Here is a 6,000-nt window from a genome sequence, read left to right on the forward strand (position 1 = left end):
CCCATCGCCGTCCCCACTATCACTGTCCCCACCATCACTGTCCCCACCACTGTCCCCACCATCACTGTCCCCACCATCACTGTCCCCACCATCACTGTCCCCACCACTGTCCCCACCATCACTGTCCCCACCATCACTGTCCCCACCACTGTCCCCACCATCACTGTCCCCACCACTGTCCCCACCATCACTGTCCCCACCATCACTGTCCCCACCACTGTCCCCACCATCACTGTCCCCACCATCACTGTCCCCACCATCACTGTCCCCACCATCACTGTCCCCACCACTGTCCCCACCATCACTGTCCCCACCATCACTGTCCCCACCATCACTGTCCCCACCACTGTCCCCACCATCACTGTCCCCACCATCACTGTCCCCACCATCACTGTCCCCACCATCACTGTCCCCACCACTGTCCCCACCATCACTGTCCCCACCATCACTGTCCCCACCATCACTGTCCCCACCACTGTCCCCACCATCACTGTCCCCACCATCACTGTCCCCACCATCACTGTCCCCACCACTGTCCCCACCATCACTGTCCCCACCATCACTGTCCCCACCATCACTGTCCCCACCATCACTGTCACCACCACTGTCCCCACCATCACTGTCCCCACCATCACTGTCCCCACCATCACTGTCCCCACCACTGTCCCCACCATCACTGTCCCCACCATCACTGTCCCCACCATCACTGTCCCCACCATCACTGTCCCCACCACTGTCCCCACCATCACTGTCCCCACCATCACTGTCCCCACCACTGTCCCCACCATCACTGTCCCCACCATCACTGTCCCCACCACTGTCCCCACCATCACTGTCCCCACCACTGTCCCCACCATCACTGTCCCCACCATCACTGTCCCCACCACTGTCCCCACCATCACTGTCCCCACCATCACTGTCCCCACCATCACTGTCCCCACCATCACTGTCCCCACCACTGTCCCCACCATCACTGTCCCCACCATCACTGTCCCCACCATCACTGTCCCCACCATCACTGTCCCCACCACTGTCCCCACCATCACTGTCCCCACCATCACTGTCCCCACCATCACTGTCCCCACCATCACTGTCCCCACCACTGTCCCCACCATCACTGTCCCCACCATCACTGTCCCCACCATCACTGTCACCACCACTGTCCCCACCATCACTGTCCCCACCATCACTGTCCCCACCATCACTGTCCCCACCATCACTGTCGTCACCATCCTCATCACCACCGTCTCCATCACCTTCCCCACCATCACCACCCCCGCCATCCCCACTGCTTCCACTAACATCATTCTCACTGTTCTCACCATCCCCATCCCCATCCCCATCCTCAGCATCAGCATCACCATCCCCATCCCCACTGTCTTCACCATCACTGTCCCCACTGTCTCCATCACCACCCTCCCCTCTGTCTCCAGCACTACCACCAGTACCACAGGGCTTGTTCCTGTGCATAACAATGTCACCAACATCACCATCATCCATCAACCCTCCATGATTTAGTACCATACCCTGTGGCATACTAACCAAAAAGAGGATGAGGAGTTAATGGTTAATTACTTTAGTTAACATTAAACCTGAACACAAGTAATAACAAAAATGCAAACAAACAAATTTCATCATGAATAGGCCTTTCAACATTGTGGCCTACACCACTATTCAGTCAGGTGATGGTTGATCTGACTTTCCCGCCTGGTTCCAATAACCTTTGACTCCCAGTTGGTGAAGAATCTATTTGTCTCTGTCAATGACCCATCCCCACCAATTTCTGGGGAGGAGAGTTCCAAAGACTTATGAACCTCTGAGAGAACATCAATCCTCCTCATCTCCATCCTAAATGGGACAACCCTTAGTTTTAAACAGTGTCCCCTCCTTCTAGTCTCTCCTCTTTTCAGCATCTGCCATCCCTCGAAGTGTCATGCACTTTTTTGAGAGAACTATTTTACACACGGTTAATGACTCAGAGGGCAGGGTTCTCTCCTCCTGTTCAGCTTTGACCCATTGAGGCCAGATGGTCACATTGTGCTGGGGACAGACACCCAGCTGTGATGTCCACTGACACAACAACAGAGATTGTGGAAAAACTCAGCAGGTCTGGCACCATCTGTGGAGGGAAAGCAGTGGTAACGTTTCAGGATCCAGTGGCCCCTCTTCAGAACCTTGTTGTTTCTGATTCCCAGGATCCGCTGTTCTTTGTGAGTTTTTTTCTCCCTCTCTTTGTCATTTCCACTGAATTAGTCAACGAGTGGCTGGAGGGCAAATTCAAGGGCACTAGCAGGTCTCCAGGCTGGACCCTGTGTCTCCCATGGAGCACCAGGTTCCCTTGGCAGGTAAATGAACGTAACTTTCTAAACTTTAAAGTGACAATGTCCTTTGCACCCAAAGCTGAGTAGGCTGGGTGGCCTCCACACTCACAGGCAGCATTGGGCCTCCAGTGAAATGCAGGAACAAGAATAGGCCATTCAGCCCTTCGAGCCTGCTCGCCCATTCAATGAGATGGTGGCTGATCTGATTTTAGCCTCAGCTCTACATTCTTGCAGAACTCCAATACTCTTATCTGTCGAATCAAGAATCAATCTAATTCAGCCTTAAAACTATTTTAGAATTCTGCATCCACTGCCTTTTGGGCCGGCAGTTCCAAATACTTGCAACCATCTGACAGAAAGAAAAGCTTCCTCATCTCTGTCTTAAATGGTGATCCCTACATTTTAAACTGCGACTCCTAGTTCCAGATTCCCCTGCAAGAGGAAGGATTCTTTCCACATCCACTTGCTCAGGTCGCAGCAAGATTTTATAAGTCACCTTTAAATGCCAGAGGATACATGCTTTATTCCTGATGAAGGGCTTTTGCCCGAAACATCGATTTCGAAGCTCCTTGGATGCTGCCTGAACTGCTGTGCTCTTCCAGCACCACTAATCCAGAATCTGGTTTCCAGCATCTGCAGTCATTGTTTTTACCTCGCCAGAGGATACATGCCTAGTCAGTCTTGTCTCTCCTCTCGTTCCAGGTATTAATCTAGTAAGCACTCTTTGAACTGCTTCCAATATATTAACATCCTCCCATAAGTACAGTGACCAGTAAAATTATACAGGACTCCAGATGCAATCTCTCCAATAAGCTATACCTCTGAAATATAACCTCCATACTCTGTATTCAATCCCCTCATAATAAACCATAACCTTCTATACATTTTTCTCTTTGTTTTTCTTTCTTTTTCCTTCACCCATTTTGTGTATGTGTAGGTGCAGACCATAACCTTCTATCAGCTTTCCGGTTACTTTTGGATTGGATGGTTAATTAACACAAGTTCTTGGTCTGAATTCAAGCCCAGTCATTTACAACATGGATTAACAGGGAAGTTGACAGGAAGGACTTGAATTTGTAGATCATCTTTCAGGATGTCCGAAAGTGCTTTCTAGTTATTGAACTACTTTCATAGGGTGGTCCAATATGGAGAAGACCGCAGTCAATTAGTACACAGCAAGCTGCAAAAGGAACCGCAATGTGAGAATGACTGGGTAAATTGTGCTGTCCATCGAGACCCCCGCTGTAACTGAGTGATTGAACAAAACAGTGGGGAAATGGAAGGGAAAGGTGGTTAGACTTCCAGCTTCACTGACTGGTTGGTTGGTGACCTAAAGGAGCAAGTCCATCACTTCTCCCTTTCAGAACCCACCTGATCTTCAATCTGCTGCATTCAGGGGAATGTGAATCAGGCAGATCCCACAGGGGCATCTGATCCAGTCTGCCCAGTTACACCCAGGTCACTGTTTGAATGGGGGTTCCCACCTGCTCCAGTCTCCAGTGCTACCCGTAAGAGCACAACAGTCACGTGGAAGGTCAGGCTGAAAAATGTCAGCTACGACTCATTGCCAAATCTAGGTCAGAAGGTCAAGGTTCACCCTCATTCTAGATATACGAACACAGAATCAGGGCTCACATGCTTACTGCAGTACCACACTGTCAGAGGCACTACCATCTGGATGGGACATTAGGCTGAGGCCCTGCCTGTCCACTCAGCTAGATGTAAACAATCCTACATCACAACTGGGGGAAAAAAAAGCATTCTCCCTAATGTCCCGATCATAATTAATTCCTCACTTAACATCAGTAGAAGCTGCTTATCTGCTCGCGCTCACATTGCTGTTTGTGGGAACTGAATGGATAACAGTTCACCATTATGTTTTCCACTTTACAACAGTAACTGCACTTCAAAACACATTATTGGCTGCACTTTGTGTCAGGAAACATCTACACCAGGTCAAAGAATCCTGGAATACAGACAACAAAATTTACTTGTTCTGGTTCAATGAACCCACATTGGAAAGTATATGTGCGAATGAGTGTGAATGTGTGTGTGTGTGCGCGTGTGTGTTTTAATGTAGCTATGTGTGAGTTTTGTATCTGAGTGCCTGTGTGCATTTCACTGTGTGTGTATGTATTTGATTTTGTGTGTATATGTTTGGTGTTGTGTGTGTGTGTCTGTGTATTTTTGAGTGCATGTGTGAGTGTTTGTGTCTGAGTGTGAGTGAGTCTTTGTGTGTGTGTGTGTGTGTGTGTGTGTGTATGTGTACTTGTTTGTGTCAAAGCATGTATATTTGCATATGCACTAATGATTGTGCACTAAAGTCTATTTGTATGTATATGAGTGTCTGTAGGCCGGTCTGATAAATAAATGTGCGAACAAACTCTACATCAATCTACAAAACACACATTAATATTGTAAAACCAGTCAATAAAGTTTCTTTACCCTGAAACGTTCCTTCTCCTACACTGTGCGAGGTTTCCACATTTCAGGACGAGAATAGCTAGTGGATAGAAGTTTCTCCATGCCGTATCTGACTGTTCTGCACTAAGCACCCGCAATTACTGTATGTGCCTTAGACTTCCTGTTCAGGATGAATGAGACATCAATTGCTGAGCAGCTTCCTGCTTCTAACCAGGCTTAAACTTCCCCTCCTTAACCTACATAACAGTGCAAGTCTACATCATGATAGCTATGCACTCCAGAGGTCATTCACACTGTGAAGTATTCTGCCATGAATAAATGAGTTCAATAATTTCTGATTTTGTTTGAGATTTTCATGATCCACAGTTCTTTGTTTCTCGTTCATTGGATAGTTCCTTTTGATTTCCATTGACTTTAGTTTTGTTCAGGTTCCTTGAGGCCACACTTGGTCAAATGTTGTCTTGATGGAGTCAACAAAATGTGGAGCTGGAAAAGTCACAGTCGGTCAAGCAGCATCAGAGGAGTGGGAGAGTCGATGTATCAGTCAGGACACCTCATCAGGACTCCTGTTGTCTTGATGTCAAGGGTAGTCATTCTCACCTCACCTCTGGAGTTCATGCTTGGACCAAAGCTATAATGAGATCAAAAAGAAGAAATGATTTGGAGATGTCAGTGTTGGACCGAGGTGGAAAAAGTTAAAGATTACAACACACCAGGTTATAGTCCAACAGGTGTAATTGGAAGCCAAACTGAGCAGATTATTGCTGAGCAAATGTCACCTGTTAGTGCTATCAACTCTCCCTCCCAACACCATGGTGAGAATTGAGGGTAGACGGATGGGGCAGTAACTGCCCAGGGTCTAGAATGTCCTGCCTTTTATGAACTGCTCAGAGCTGGGCTATTTCCTCCATTGCTGGGTGGAGACCATTGCTGTAATTAAGCCAGAACAGCTTGGCCAGGGACTGGCCATGGAGCACTAAGCTGGAACATTTGCAGAGCCCATAGCCCTTGCAATATTTGGTGTGTTCAGTCACTTCTTGACATCATATGGACTGAACCGAATTGGTTGAAGATTGGTCTCTGTGATAGTGGATGCCTCAGCGGGAGGTATAAGTGGATCATCAACTCTGCATTTCTGGCTGAAGGCAGATTCAGAGCTCTGCACTGGTGTGTTGGGCTCTCCCATCATTGAGGATGAGGATATTTGTGGAGCCTCCTCCTCCAGTGAATTGGTTAATTGTCCACCACCATTCAT

The 6,000-nt window shown here is 48.1% G+C and overlaps 1 protein-coding gene across 1 annotated transcript in view; it reads right to left on the reverse strand.

Annotated features, from left to right (window-relative positions):
* LOC140494758 (tyrosine-protein kinase JAK2-like) overlaps positions 1-4,899 on the reverse strand; it is a 113,448-nt gene extending 108,549 nt beyond the window's left edge. The window contains exon 1 of the mRNA XM_072594325.1: positions 4,767-4,899. The gene's annotated coding sequence lies outside the window, so the exon portion shown is untranslated. The remainder of the gene's footprint in view (positions 1-4,766) is intronic.
* Between the last annotated feature and the right edge of the window lie 1,101 nt (positions 4,900-6,000).

This window comes from Chiloscyllium punctatum, chromosome 24 (genome assembly GCF_047496795.1).
Source record: "Chiloscyllium punctatum isolate Juve2018m chromosome 24, sChiPun1.3, whole genome shotgun sequence".
In the NCBI taxonomy this organism is placed as follows: Eukaryota; Metazoa; Chordata; class Chondrichthyes; order Orectolobiformes; family Hemiscylliidae; genus Chiloscyllium; species Chiloscyllium punctatum.